Raw genomic sequence first — 15,952 nt, forward strand, 5'->3', positions numbered from 1 at the left:
TTAGAGAGTACCTTCAGAACATGACCTTTTGTGATGGGGTGGCTCGGTTCCATCATGGATAAGTAGATTTGGAATAGATGCCTCTGGGGTGAAGTTGGCACTGAATTTATTTGCCAGTATGTTGGCAGTACCCACTGGACCTAAATAGTTATTACCTTCATTTTGATTGCTTAGAGCAATGTTGGGTATTATTTCTTATTTTTCCTAACAAAAATTACAAAGGATTTGTAGTTGAATTTTTGTTTCTGTGGCTAGTTTGAGTCCAATGGATGCTTCTTACTTCCTTTTTATATTCTTACCCAGCTGTTTGTTGTTTTCATTAATTTAGGGTTCATTCATTTTACTGTATAGGTTTAGGAGTTGCTTTCTTTTATTAAGTAGTTTATTAACACTAGGGGCCATCAAACTTGTTTGCTTTTAGACCTCCCCATTTACTTTGATCTTGTCAGGACTGCCAAATTAATATATTTGCCCAGGTACGAGTAGAATTATTTTACATAACTCTTTACAGTTCTAACATTTTGAGTAATAACTTTATATTCGAAATTAGAGACTTCATCATAAAACTGTAGGAGATTTGTACATCTGAAGTCCTTGAATTCTATTATATTTGATTATAATGGTTTTGAGATTCTGATGGACAAGATTACTACTTTCTGCTCTGACTTTACCAGTGATGGGATGGCCCACACAGGTGCTAGGTTTGACAAGATCAGGTGAAGCATATTTTGTTCTCCAGTAGGTTCTTTAACAGTCTGATCCAGGGAGTTTTTGTTTACAAAATCCAAGAATTTTTATGCATATCCAACATTGGTGGTATAAGTCCTCCTGTTAATGAATAAGTACTTAAAATCATCAACAATAACAGTGTTTTTACCAGTGTTTTACCTAGAATATTTAGGAATGTTATGTGATTTCTCGATACATGGAAAGTTGTTGCATGAAATAAACTGATAACTGATCTTATTTAGCATAATTTGAATCTCAATAAACTCAGCTTGAGGATCTCTAGGTATCTTCCTTGAGGTAATGTGGTCTCATATTGTATAAGCAACTAAATTTTCCTTCAGATCTAAATTAGTGTTGCGCACAAAGCCCAGACATTGTGGGAGTGCTTTTGGGGCACTTTAATGTATGTGTTGTTACCAAAACCTCATTTATCTGCTCCAAATGTAGGAGGGCTTCAATGTCTGGCAGTTTATTGTTTAGACTTCTAACATTGCAGCCAGTTTGATGTGGTCTAATGGTTTATTTGTTTTGGAAGTTAGGTTGTGAGGTTTGTCATCTGGACCTTACCCGAAAAAAAGACATAATGGGGGCTCCAGAAGCTTTCACCAGTATGCAGAGGATTGTTGTCAAGCATCTCATCCCATGCTGACAAATACTAATTTACCCAGTAAAAAAAAAAATAGATATATATGCAGCCTTTAAAGATGGTGTGGCCTAAGGAAGTGTATTTTAGTAACTTATTCAGGTTTATGTGAGTGTGAGCCTCAGTAGAAAGACAAATACCTGGATCACAATCTTCAGTGTTATACAGTGTATGTATGTATTTATTTATTTATTTAACATTTGTTGACCAGTAAAGTCCGACTAGGACAGAGCCTATTTTCAGCAGTCTGGAGCATTTCTTCCTGGCCCGCCGCAGTAAACAGGCTCTGTCCTAGTTGGACTTTCCCGGTGAGAAACCCTGCACCTTGTGTCTGTCAGATAATCACCTTAATCATTATGCCAACCCTCAACCCCTGCTCTTGGTTAAACAGGAGGCATGTTAACTGACATTAGAAATGTAGAACCAGGTGCTTTGAGAAAACAACACTAAGTGCTGTACGACTCCACCACCTTGTGCTAACCTGGTAATGCACTGCCGATTTAAGTCAAGAGCTTGTACTTCACTTTCGTCTTTCATGATCAAGAGGCACTAATTCTTTTCACTTTGTACAACACTGTCAGAGGGCCAGATCTCTTCACATAAGCTGAATTTTCTCCTAGCCTCCTGAAGAATGCCTAGGTTTATAGGTACTTACTAAGCTAGTGACCCTTGAGGATCTTTAGAATCCTAGCCCTTCATTCACATGAATGTTTTAGCCCTTGTAATTCAAGTACAAATAACCCAAGGTCAGCAGATCATTTACATGTTACCGCTGCCAGTACAGATCAATTATATGTTACCCCTACCAGTAAGAGACAAGGCTCTTAAACAAAGGGTGAATTTTTGGTTACCAATCCAGTCATCCAGATTACTGTTGAATGACGTGAGGTAAGTACTTTGTTTATGAGGAGAGGACAATGATTCCAAAGAAGTTTATTCACTGTTATACGTATCTATCCAACAACGGATTCTATTTGTTGTAGAAGAGGTTAAGAACTTTTGAGCAGGTGTTTATACCACCATTGGACTTGTGGATCTGCAGTAGATCTCAGAGGCTAGTACAAGAAAATGTCCTCAGTGGAAACAGAGGTAAATCCCAGAGATGAAATAAGAAATCCAAACCAACACTTATCTAGACAAAATGATCCTTTAATAGCACATAAAAAAATCAACATGCACAAAGCACCTCAGACTGAGCGCATTCGCTTGCTAACAGTCAGGCATTATCAGAGTCATATTGGTGCAGTTCAAAATGCATTTAAATAAGGAACCAAATACTGACATCATATCCTGCTAGTTTAACATGTAAAAAAGACTTGAATATTTAAATTCTTAGCATAGAAAAAATTTTTATATGTAAAAATGCTAACTGTTAAAATACACATAAAAATACTTTGAATAAAGTAAAATTAGCTACTATTTTTGCATACACAAATATAATGTCCTAAAACCACAATTCTTACTACTAAGACACTTATGAATTAAAATGCATTTTTCAGCTGATGTTGAAATATGTAGCATATATCATATACATAATTCAAAAACATTTTTTGATCTTTCAAATATTTTGCAAACACTTTAAGCATGCTAAAATGCACTTCTACTTATACACACTTATGCACATTGGGCCCTCATTTTTAATACACCACCCATGGAAATGGACTCATTAATGCCTTTTTTAACCTTGGCACTTAGCCTTAGTTGCCATTCCATTTCCTTCACCTGCAAACACAAATCCTGGTCATCTCCCCTGGCATCGGTGTATACTCTATTACAAAGAAAACAAACTTTTTAAAATTAGCACAAACAAGACTATGTGTGTATAAAGCACTGGTTGTTTTTGCATTTCTAATGTTTCTATTGTGCTCCATAATTCACACATGCAACCTCCTAAATGTCTTCCCCAATTAAAATGCGGGACATGAGGTGCATGTAGCCAGGTATGCCACTAATTTGGTGTTACAGTTGCAGCGCTCTGGACAGCTCAAAGTCTTATCATAAGAATCTACCTGAACATACGGTCCATCATTGATGAATCTGCATGTTGAACAACTTCCACATTTGTGCATCTTGGATACTAACAAATTCCTAGTCATACCAGTGTCCTTATCTAAATTCTCTTTGATATTCCTGCCCCTGCTATAAACCACTTTAGGCTCAAGACCAAGTCTATTCTGAAAGTCAGCATCAAATACACCTTTCCAAGCTCTCCTGATACTTCATCTTGGATCAGGGGCATCATGATTGTATGGAACAACCATAGCATCAAACTTGTTTGTATCATGCAAGTTGGTATCCAAATTCATTCTACCAACACATTCATCCCCAGAATTATCCAAACTAATCTTCAGAATAGGTCTAAATTTAGTGGTCCGATTTCTAATGACCTCCTTTCGAGTGTCAAGCAAGAGCTTAATAGGGTAACTTTTTCATTAAACATTCCTATAAGTTTGTAAAGTTCTTCGCCAAAATCTAAATCACAACTTGCCAATCTGGATAGTCGAGCCATCTGACCCTTCACTATGCTCTTACGTTGATGTTCTGGGTGTAAACTATCATAATGTAAAAGTGTATTAGGTCCCCTATTAGAAAACAGAAGACACATTCTTTCGAATGCATCTTGGTCAAACTCAAAAGCCTGAAACGGCAAAATATCGAAGCAGCATTTAAGCGAATTCTTTCCTGGGAAAGAATTTGCTTGGCTGCTTTGTTACATTACCGTTTTTGGCACTGTTGTGTGGTCTCATAGTTGGTATATTTAAGTAGGGGGGTGGGGTCCGAAGCCCCCCACTTAATGTAATGTTTAAAGTGTTTTATTTATTTATTTTTGTTGGAACAGTGATTTTTTTCCCTAGGAAAAAAAAATCGCTGTTCTGACAGTTCAAAATTGTAAGCTTTCGCTTCCATAGGGTCGATTAATCACCGTTCGGTGATCTAATATAGACCCGTGTATTACTATACGTTTCCTTTCTAAATATGTTTGAAATTAATTCTCCTGAGTTGTTGCCCTTAGTTAATAGAATATCAAGGAAATCTATTTTCTGGGCATGGACCCTGTAAGTAAATTTCAAATAACTAGACACTCCATTCATATAATCTAGGAATTCCACAACTTATTCTTGTGTACCTTTTCAAACCACAAGTATGTCATCCAAAAATCTATAATACACTTTAATTTTGGACATAAAGGGTGATGAAAAAAACATTATTCCTTTCCCATTCGGCCAAGAATAAATTTGCAAACACTAGGGCACATTTTGCCCTTATCACCACACATGTCTTTTGGCAAAAGTATTCCCCCTCAAACATGAAAAAAGTTATTTTTGAGCACTATTGCTAACAATTCTGTCAGTAAGTTAATCTTTGTTTGGTTAATTATCCCACTGTTTGTCATGCACTCCATAAAATATTCCAAACCAATGCCGTGGGGGATCACTGTGAATAAACTCACTACATCAATAGCCACAAACCAATTATCTTTGTCTATGTTAATCTCTCTTAGCAATTCCAGGCAATGCCAAGAATGTCTCAAAACATATTTAAAACTACCAATCACAATTTTACAAAAATGATCAATAAAAGCTGATAGTGGTTCAGTTTTAGAGTTGTGTGCTCCAACAATAGGCCTGAATGGAGGGTCACTAACATTCTTATGTATCTTAGATATTCCGAATATAATTGGAATTCTAGGTACAGCCACTTTCAAAAAATCATATTCATCTCGGGTAAGTGCATCTTGTATGAGGGTGTCAAATAGCATGATGTCATTTTTGGAATATGCACTCTGTATCTCATTTAAAGACACCCTTTCATAATTTTCTTTGTTGTTCAGCAAAAGCTACATTTTGCATTCATAATCAATCTGCTTAATAATCATTATGCCACCCCCTTATCTGGTTCCATCACCTTGTAATTCCTAAAATTTTTTCTATGCTAAGAATTTTACATGTTAAACTAGCAGGATATCATGTCAGTATTTGGTTCCTTATTTAAATGCATTTTGAATTGCATCAATATGACTCTGATGATGCCTGACTGCTAGCAGGTGAAAGCGTTCAGTCTTAGGTGCTTTATGCATGTTGATTTTTTTATGTGTTATTAAAGGATCATTTTGTCTAGCTACGTATTGGTTTTGATTTCTTATTTCATCTCAGAGGCTAGTGTCTGCTAAGGCTTTTGTGCTCGTGGCCAAGATTAGGTTCATAGGTTCATAGGTAGGTACTAGGCTATCTGCCCGAAGGCATTTATAAGCCTAGCCAGAAGGTGTTGGCTTTCACCACTCCCTTAAATTAGTTCTTGTGCCTCTATCCAGCAGAGCCACTGAAGTGATCCCCGGGGTAAACTTTCTGTTTCCCATCCACTCATCAAGGTTTCTCTTGAAGAGTACTAGTGGAGGAGCTCTGCCTAATGTAGATTGGAATCTTGTTCCAAAGCATGGAAAGTCTCTGGGAAAGGAATCTGTCCCTCCAGCAAATCCTATTTATTGTTGTGGTGAGGTTTAGATCACTAGAGCATGTGGCTTGAGGGGATAAGGTTTTCTTTAGGTGGAGCATGTCCATCAATTCTGGGTTGGACATGGCCTTGTATGTCAGGCAGAGATCATCTCTGAGCAGGCGATATGCAACCGAGTACAGCTGGAGTTTCTTCAGTCAAGCTGCATAGGGCATCTGTTTGAGGGCAATGATCCTCTTGGTGAGGTACTTCTGTGGTCTTTCCAGCTGTTGCAGGTGTCTTGTAAGGTACATCCCAAATGGGGCGTTGTACACTATGATGGTTCCGATGAGTGATTAGTAGGGGGCACAATGACCTCTTTTGATCTGGATGCAAACCCTTTTGTGATTAGGTGGGCCACATAGAAGGATTTTCTAACCACTTTGGCAATGTGATTATCAAAGGAGAGATTACTATCTACTTGGGTCCCCAGATCCCTTATTATGGTTTCCATATTTAGGGGACTACCATCTATGTGGTAGTTTGTAGGTACTTTGTTATTTCCAAAGGGAATAACTATGCACTTTTTGGCATTTAGCTTGAGGCCATGATTTTTACACCAGGTATCCATCTCAGTGAGACCCTTTTGGAGGATGTCTGTGTCAGCCAATGAGTCAGTTATAACCTCTAGTTTGCAGTCATCTGTGAACTTGGTCAGCCATAGTCCTCCTGTGTTTGCCTGTACCTCTGAGAAGTATATGCAAAACAGGAGGGGTCCTAGGACTGAGCCCTGGGAAATGCCACTTGTAACCGGTTTAGAGTCAGACCTAGCTCCCGCAACTCTCACCATGTGGGTTCTGTCGAAAGATTTTACTCTTCTAACATATTCTGGAAGAATCACACCAAGTTCTTGTAAGCAAGTAAAACAGCTTTATTTTACATGCATGGAGACCTGCTACATGATAGTAGTATGCCAGCAGTCTGGCTACTTATACTTTGAGTTCTGCTTTTATAGACCCTTCTGCATGTATACACACGTAGCACACAGAACATTCATTAGAAGTGATAGTTTGATTACTTGTTTTTACCAGCCAGTACCACAGTTATTCTTGCAACATTAACTTTCTTATCAGCAGTTTAAGATTAACTTCTGCATTCCTCAGTGATCAACATTTTCCAGAACACTTCAGTTTGCATGCAGTGAACATTTTTCTGCTTAACCCTTTATATACAGAATACAAAATATGTTGAACTTCAGTATTTTTCCACATTTCTCCCCTTACAACATTTTGTATACTGTTTATTTTACACAATCCCAGATACATTTTATACCTTCTCATAATCAGAAAAATATGCTTTTGTAGCATTGGCAGAGATAACCTTCGATATTATCATTTTGATACATGGTATGCAACAGCAGCTAAGCAGCAAAAATATGACTGCACCAACACATACAGCAATTAAAATGTTCATCAACACAGAACCCCAGTTTCCAAACAGGTTTTGGAAAAAGTCAGTCAAGGGGTTTGGACCAGGTTTAGTCAGTTCAGAAACTTGTTGAATTATTTCAAGATGGCTCTGAATCTCATGCTCGTTATCAGGAATGAACGAGCAGCACTCCTCGTGTATGAGAGCGCAAGTACCTCCTTTCGCCGCTAGGGTGAAATCGAGCGCCACACGGTTCTGCAACACTACTGTTCTCATCGCCATTAATTCATCCGTCACCAATTCTAGCGCTGAAAATGTCGCATTACTCAGAGTCTCTAACAGTTTTGACAGTTTTCTCAGTTCCCAGATGGATTTTACTGTCCCATACGCTGGCAAAATACCAGCCCAAGCAATTACATCATCACCTAGGTCCATATGTGAGAGTCCTTTGCTGCTGACGTGCGCCAAGTCATGGTGATAAATCCATGACGCATCAATGTTACCTACGGGATTAATAGGTTTATTAAGAGAACGTGCATTTCGTATTTTACCTTAAGGTAATGCATTTACATGTCTGATAGCTGGTATCAGATATCCCAAAAAACAACTTCCTGACCAGCCATATGGTAACCATTTATATGCTTTCCTACCACAAATAAAATAACAATCATTCGTTTTGATGGTGATATTGGTTGGAAATTCATAACTCCCATTTGGCTTTAGCCCCTTAAATAACAGGCCATATACATACAGCATTTTTTCAACAAAACTAGTATCATTTACATTGATGTCTTTTTTTATAGCTCCAAACTTGGTCTCACACTGCCCTTCTAGGGTACAATTATGAACTATTGTCAAATTACATTGGCTCAGCCCCACCTTAACTTTTCCAATCTTTTGAAAACACACTGTTCCGTTTTGGCGCCCCAGAAGAGGCAGCGCCACCTTGTCTCTCAGTGGTACTTCTGTGGTTTCAAACAACAAATTATTCCAAGTATCATTTGTTCCCAGAGGGGCTGTCCCTAACATTAAGCCACTATGTACAGTAGGTATTGCAGTACATACCCAACAATTTGAGACATTCATTGAGGATGTATATGCATATTTAATCGCTTGATATGTATTAAAGTTTGGATGCCAGCAGGTGTGTTTGTCTCTTTTTGAATGGCTAGCTTCATTAAAAAACAAAAATGGCCAAAACAGAAATATTACAATCACAATAGTTATAAACAATAAAATATTGCAATAGAACCATTTTCTCTTATTCTCATTATTGTCCTTCATGGTTACTGCTGTCTGTTTGTTCCCCAGGGGGGATTCAAGTTTTTATCTAACTTAAAATGTTTTACAATTTTACAATGTGTTAGGTGGATCCATGAGGACCTTTCTTTAATCCGAACTGTCGTTGGAGTTGCGATCAACACCTGGTAGGGGCCCTCCCATTTGGGGAATGCCCAATTCTTTCTCTTAACGATCTTGACCCAGATACAGTCGCCGGGTCTGATTTCCATGATTTTGTCGTCTGTTGAACCTGAAAAATAATCATTCGTTAAACAGCTGTTAGTATTGGTCAGCATTTTCCTCATGTAATCTGCTATCTCCTCACCCCCCTCACGTTCCGCAGGCAACAAGTTTTGCCACTGCAGGACGTAATAAGGTCTCCCGTACAATAACTCAAATGGGGTGACTCCTTTTGAGGTGGGAGTTGTCCGCATGGAAAGGAGGGCTAGAGGTAGACAGGTAATCCAAGACTGATGTGTCTCGGCCATGAGTTTTCTTAACTTGCCTTTTAGAATGCCATTGTGGCATTCCACCAACCCTGCTGACTGTGGGTGGTAGGCACAATGGTGTTTCAGTTCAATTTGGAAAACTGTAGACAGTTTCTGAATGATCTGATTGACAAAATGCGTGCCGTTGTCAGAGTAGATGCGTGTAGGAAGTCCAAAGTGCGGGACGATGTGATTGACCAAAATTTTAGCCACTGTTTGAGCATCCGGATGTGTCACCGGAAAGGCCTCAACCCACTTAGTAAATGCATCTACTATCACTAACACAAACTTCTTTAGTTGTGCCGGGGTCAATTCAATGAAGTCCATACATATTGTATGAAATGGATAGGGGGGTGTTGGAAATGATGCCGGGGCAACTCTGACCCCTCCCCCGTGGTATTTAGCACATACTATGCAAGATAGACAAAAACGTTTTGCATATGCAATGAAACCCTTGGTCCAAAAGGTAAGGTGGATAATTCTAACCATAGCTGCAGGGCCAGATGGGAAGGGCCATGCATGACTAGTGCTGCATACCTAAAAAGATTAGTAGGCAAAACATATTTATTATCTGGTCCCACATAGATTCCTTTGTTCTGTCTAACACCATACCTAGTCCAGCGTTGTTTTTCCTGTACTGTGCTAAGTTCCTGCATGACTTGTAAGGTTTGTAAATCAAACTTATCTGTTGGTTGTAATTCTGTAGGTGTGGTTTCAAGTGAAAAGGTACTGGACATAGCTGCCTCTTTGGCTGCTTTGTCTGCTAGGGCATTACCAAGTGATACCAGGTCCTTAGCACGGGTATGAGCAGCGCATTTGCAGATGGCCAAACCCCGTGGCCATTGGATGGCTTGTAGTAATTCAAGGATTAGTTCTTTGTGCATGATGTCTTTTCCCGAGGTTGTAACCATCCCACTATTTTTCCATTGCTGAGCAAACACATGTACCGTAGAAAAGGCATATTGACTATCCGTATAGATAGTGACATTCCTGTCCTCCGAAAGGAGACATGCCCTTGTCACAGCAATCAGTTCCGCTGCTTGAGCGGATAAGTTCCCGGGGAGTGGTCTTGCCTCTATTATCTGAGTTGCAGTAGTAACTGCATACCCTACCTGCGTGGTGCCTGTTTCTGTTTTGCATGCCGACCCATCTACAAACAGTGTCCAGTCCGCATGTAGTAAGGGTTGATCTTTAAGATCCGGTCTTGGTAGAACTTTAGAATGTATGAGATCTAAGCATACATGCGGGATACCGTCTTCAGCAACGGGTAGCAATGTTGCTGGATTTAAGGTAGTGCATCTCTCAATTGTCATGTGCGGCTGTGATAACAGCGTAGTCATACAAGATAAATGTCTGCTAGGTGACAAAAATGTTAACTTGTCCTGCAGAAGGATGACTGCTATGGAGTGCGGGACTTTTAACGTAAGATCATGGAACAATACCAACGTGGCAGACGCTTGTACCGCCAAAGCGGCTGCAATTACTGCTTGCACACAGTGTGGTAATGCTTGTGCTACTGAGTCTAATTTGCTAGAGTAAAATGCCAATGGTCTTAACTTATCTCCATACATTTGCATTAAAACAGATGTCATAAATCCCTGCTTGCAATCTACAGTCTGTATAAAGGTCTTACTGTAATCTGGAAACCCCAATGTCGCTGACCCAGCTATCAGTTGCTTGATTCTAGTGAATGCCTGTACTGCCTTGTCTGTCCAGTGCAGCAAATCTTTTGCCGCCATCGGTATTGCAAAAATTAAGTCTGATAGCGGGTGCACTTCGGCATAGTTGGGAATCCAACTACGACAGAAGTTCGTAATGCCTAAAAAGGACATCATTTCCTTTTTTGTAGTTGGCATGGGGGCTTGTAAAATAGCATTCTTTCTACTGTCATCTAATCGCCTGCCCTTCCCAGAGATAGTATATAACCCAGATAACGTACTTCTAATTTACAAAATTGTAACTTAGACTTATTTACCTTATGTCCTTCGTGTGCCAGAAAGTGTAGTAGTCGAATAGTCTCGGACTTACAGAGTTCTTCCGTAGTCGCGGCCAGGAGGATATCATCCACGTACAGCAGTAGGTGGCACCCTTGGGCGGGTTGGAACTGAGCCAAATTGGTGGACATCTCTTGTGAGAAGATGGTCGGACTTTCGCAGTATCCCTGCGGTAACCTGGTATAGGTATAACGCTTGCCCATAAACGTAAATGCAAACCAAAATCTACTATCTTCCTGCAAGGGAATAGAGAAAAAGGCATTACTGATATCAATTACAGAAAAGTAGTTATCCGTAGGAAGGATATCGTTCAGCAGAATAGATGGATCCGGGACTATGGGGGCCCGAGGTACCACCGCAGCATTTATTGCCTGCAAGTCTTGTACCATCCTCCATGTCCCATCTGTTTTTTTTACTGGAAATAAGGGCGTATTACACGGTGAGTCTGTGCACAGAATTAATACTCCAGCTTTCAAAAGTGCTGTGATTACCGGTAAAATGCCCTCCTCTGCCTTTCTGCTCAAGAGATACTGCCGTTTATGAGGTCTAAATTCTGACTTGGGTGTAATCTTTACCTGTCCTGCCGTTCTAATCAGTCCGATATCGTGCTGACCCTGCGACCATAATGAGTTTGGAATCCTCTGCAATTGAGATTCCTCCATGGGGGTAAGGAGACATAGTCATAATGTCCCAGGGGATTGTATTGGTTCGTCTTCCCAGAGGTGCACGGTCGGTCTGGCTTGTGTAACCCAGTTAAGTTTTTGAACCTGAACGCCTTTACCTGCCAACTGTTCTGGTGTCCATCCTACCCATTCAGTTATTTTCTTACCCACGAGGTACCATGACATTCCTTCACCCTCCGTGACTGAAATATGTGTGGTTAATTCATTCTTATACAGCAGCTGCATATCCCTTGTTAGGCTACATGTGACTGCAGAATTACCTAGTGTGTCCCAAAAAAGGCTATGCAATACTAGTTTGGTGACTTTAAAACTAAGAAATTTCTTTTCGTATTCTAAATCAGGTACGACACATCTTCTGTAATACATTGTGCAATGTAATGGATCTGACACCTTCGGATTTTTTATGCCGTATTTGCTTAATGCCAAATTTGTAAGATCCATCACTACACTCTGGGGGCCTGTCTCTATCAAATCATTACTATACCAGTAATGTAGATCTCCCTGCCCCTCTAATAGCATTGCACTATTTGGTTCAATTCTCCTTGCCACCATCCCAGTGGAGGTTGGGACGGCTGCTATGCCGAACACTTGCATTAAATCTCTTCCCAGTAAATTTACTGGGCAGATTTTTGAAATTATTACTCGGAACCGTATGGTTTGGTTCGTCTCTGGGTCGGTAAACCACAAAGGTTTGGACAATGGCTCTTTGTAAATATGACCATTTGCTGCTTTTACAAGCACATATTCATCCAAGGTAACATCGGATGATATGGCAGTACTTCTGACTAACGTTCGTGAAGCCCCTGAGTCACAAAGGAATTCTATGTCTCGGCCCTCAACTTGCAATGTGATCACTGGTTGGGATTCCAATTGCATAGTTGATGCTAGTGCTGTTAGATTTACCATTTGATATTCCTCATTTTCTGCCATTTCCTGTCCCCACCCATCGTCGTCACTTGTACCTACTTCCCCATTCTCACTTTCTTCTTTTTCCTCATACCCTCCATCTACGTCTTCCTGACCGTCATATAGTCATGCGGTACCACCGGCAGCAGCCATCGGTTCCTCCGTTCCTCTGCAATCTCTGGTGAAATGTCCCTTCTTACCGCACTTAAAACATTCCCCCCTCTTTTGCCTACCTTCGAAATCCTCAGAATGACTTACGCCTCCCCGTCCTCGTCCTCTTCCCCTGCCACGCCCTCTTCCGCGGTTTGCGGAACCTTGAACTAACATTAAAGTTCCATCTTCACTAACTGTAAAAGTCTGGGCTTGTTTATCTTTTTTTTCCTTCAGGTATTTCTCAGCATGTCTAGCATACTCCATAAGGGGCTGTAGAAGCGCTGTCCTGTGTGTGATCATATGCTTTTGTATAAAGTTACCAATGGCTGTCTTGCAGCCCTTTAGGAATGCATTTTTCAATTGCTGTTCATAGGGCGAGTCATTTTCCTGATTTTCTGCCTTAATCAACCCACTATGAACATCAAAACATTGTGTGAGACGATGTAGATAATTGTCTATGGTTTCGTCATCTGATTGAACGCATTGATTAATGCAAGTCCAATCTGCCTTAGGCTTCCAATGTTCTTCTATTTTATCTAAGAGAGTCTTTATTCTGGTTCTACACACTTCGGAGTTAAACGGTAAGGCTCCTCCTTCCCCTGGTAGCAGGGGGTCCCAACTTCCGCAAATAAGTTGCCAATCTGGTCCTAGGATTTGCCTTATTACTTGTTCAAATTCTACAGCGTTTAATCTATAACTCATTCTCATGCCCCCTACATCTGTACGGAATTTACGCATATCTACTTTCGGATGGGGAATCCCCTCTACCACTTTTCGGATGTCATCACGGGTCCACGGTCGGTAGACCAATATTGTAGGACCCTCGCCTTCTATGCCTGCTTGAGGATTTGCCACTTCTATCAGTGGGTATTCCTCTCCTTCCTGATCTACCTTTTCCTTAATTTTCCAGTGCCCTTCCCTCCTAATACTTCCGCTGCGTAAGTCAAGAGTGTTGTCGGGCTCTCTCTGTAATATAATACTTGGCGTGGGGGGCCACCCACCAAAGCCTGGTATTGTGGTGGGTCCTGGTCGGGGGGCACCTCAATAACCTGTGCAGGGTCTGGATACTGGATGGGAGGGGCCGAGGGATTCTGGTGACCACGACTGACTGTGAAAGTTTCATTATCTTCCTTTTGAACAAAGTACACATCTCTTTCACTTGAATTACCACACCCTTTTTTAAAATTTTGTTCCCTATGTCTTTTATTTGCTTCCTCCAGCCATTTCTGTGCCTGGGGAAACCCCACCTTCTTTTGATTCCTTGTCTTATTTCCTGCCTGTTTGCGCAGTAATCTGACTAGATTTTGACATTCTGACTTATTTAAACATCCACTAAACCCATGATCTTTTTTCCATTTATTTAAATATTTTACGTTCTTTGGGTGTAAATCAAACATAAACTTTTCATCTTCAGTTTTGTCGTCACCTTTGGCGCAACTGGTTCCTGTTCCCATTTCTCTTACGAGAAACTATTCCTGTTCCTGAGATCTCTTGTATATGGAATCTATTCACATATACTCCTTATATTTTGAGAAAATTAAATTTCTCCCTTGACTAGTCCCTTAAAATTTAGACAAAAATTCCAATCAGAAACAACAAAAAAAAATAGCGTTTTGCTTACCTTTGTGATTCCTCCACCCTGTTTCGCTGCCACCTCACGGATTGAACCTGGAAAGAGTGACTGGCCTCTAATTTCGACCTGTTTCAGTCAGAGGTCTTTCGTTCGAGGAGAGCCTGATCTCTCTCCACCTGCTCAGGTTTTCAGCCTCTCTTTGTTCGATTCGTGCCGTGCAGGGGCCGCCCCAACATTGGGTGCCAGTTATGTCGAAAGATTTTACTCTTCTAACATATTCTGGAAGAATCACACCAAGTTCTTGTAAGCAAGTAAAACAGCTTTATTTTACATGCATGGAGACCTGCTACATGATAGTAGTATGCCAGCAGTCTGGCTACTTATACTTTGAGTTCTGCTTTTATAGACCCTTCTGCACGTATACACACGTAGCACACAGAACATTCATTAGAAGTGATAGTTTGATTACTTGTTTTTACCAGCCAGTACCACAGTTATTCTTGCAACATTAACTTTCTTATCAGCAGTTTAAGATTAACTTCTGCATTCCTCAGTGATCAACATTTTCCAGAACACTTCAGTTTGCACGCAGTGAACATTTTTCTGCTTAACCCTTTATATACAGAATACAAAATATGTTGAACTTCAGTATTTTTCCACAGGTTCTGTCCATGAGCCTGTTGGCAACCCATCTTGTGACATAGGGGGTTATGTTCACGCTGGTGAGCTTGTGTATAATACCAGAATGGGTGTACCACCTTTCCCTCGTCTATAGCCTTGGTAACTGTCTCAAAGAAGTCCACCAGGTTTAGGAGGCATGATCTGCCCTTAACAAAGCTGAATTTGGTAGGGTCCACTTTTTGGAGGTTCCCAATGTTTCTGCTAATGAGTTCCATGATGATGTGCTCCATAGCCTTGCAGACCACGCTAGTCAGGCTTATAGGGCGATAGTTCCCGGGGTCTGTTGTGGCTCCACCTTTGTGAAGCAGAATAACCATTTCTATGCACCACTCTATGGGTACGTAGCCTATGGAGAGGCTGAGTTTGAACAGTGTGTTTAGATGAGGGGTTAGTTCATCTTTGGCCTCATGTAGGACGCAGCCTGGGACACCGTCCGGTCCCATTGATGCTGTGTTTTTGGCTTTGGAGAGGGCTATTTTAACCTGAGTGTCTGTGATTTCAGGGGCTCTACATTCTTCTGATATGGTTATGGGCCCTTTTGGGGGTGAGAGGGAGGTGAAGTTTGCACTGAACCTGTCTGCCAGGATGTTGGCAATATCAGTTGGTTCAGTGTATTTTGTGTCATTCTGCACTAACTCTGAGCAGATCTGAGCATTGCCACTTCGATTCTTGACATAGCTAAAGAATGCCTTGTGGTTATCTTTGGAGTCCTTGGCAAGTTTTCTTTTAAAGATTGCTACTCAATAGCCTGTGTGATACCAAGAAGAGGGACAAGGGTTCAAGACAGTGCTGTTTTTTTAGTGATTTAAGCCCTTCATTTTGTTGCTGAGAAAGGGCTGTGGTCATCCAAGTTGTTTGAAATGTTTGGACAAGCATGTACTAAAGGGGTCAGTATACTCAATGATTGGCCTAATAAGTGCAAAATACAGTGGAATGATCATATCCCTGGATATAGATGGCAT

This window comes from Protopterus annectens, chromosome 14.part0 (genome assembly GCF_019279795.1).
Source record: "Protopterus annectens isolate FY-2018-M chromosome 14.part0, PAN1.0, whole genome shotgun sequence".
NCBI classification, from domain to species: domain Eukaryota; kingdom Metazoa; phylum Chordata; order Ceratodontiformes; family Protopteridae; genus Protopterus; species Protopterus annectens.